Source organism: Haliaeetus leucocephalus, unplaced genomic scaffold, assembly GCF_000737465.1.
Source record: "Haliaeetus leucocephalus isolate CR32 unplaced genomic scaffold, Haliaeetus_leucocephalus-4.0 Scaffold245, whole genome shotgun sequence".
NCBI classification, from domain to species: domain Eukaryota; kingdom Metazoa; phylum Chordata; class Aves; order Accipitriformes; family Accipitridae; genus Haliaeetus; species Haliaeetus leucocephalus.
This window is the reverse complement of record NW_010972681.1, coordinates 117767-118022: the sequence shown is the minus strand read 5'-3', so window position 1 is coordinate 118022 and position 256 is coordinate 117767. Positions and strand designations below refer to the sequence as shown.

General features: G+C 45.3%; 1 protein-coding gene across 1 annotated transcript in view; it reads right to left on the bottom strand.

The window, feature by feature from the left end:
• The window catches only part of AUP1 (ancient ubiquitous protein 1), a 19938-nt gene that overhangs the window by 11813 nt on the left and 7869 nt on the right, over positions 1 to 256 (bottom strand). The gene's annotated exons all lie outside the window — the stretch shown is intronic.

The window sequence follows — 256 nt, the reverse complement described above, 5'->3', positions numbered from 1 at the left end:
GAAGAGTGTTGTATATATGCGGACCACACCGGAGTAGTGAGAGACACTATGGCCAAATTGCGAGAGGGATTAGAAAAACGGAAAATGGAACGAGAAGCACAGCAAAGCTGGTTCACATCATGGCTTAACCATTCACCATGGTTGACCACCCTGATATCTGCCTTGATAGGGCCGTTCGCAATGATCGTAATAGCATTGATCTTTGGACCCTGTATATTGAATAGGCTCGTGTTGTTTGTTAAGAACCGGCTAGAGA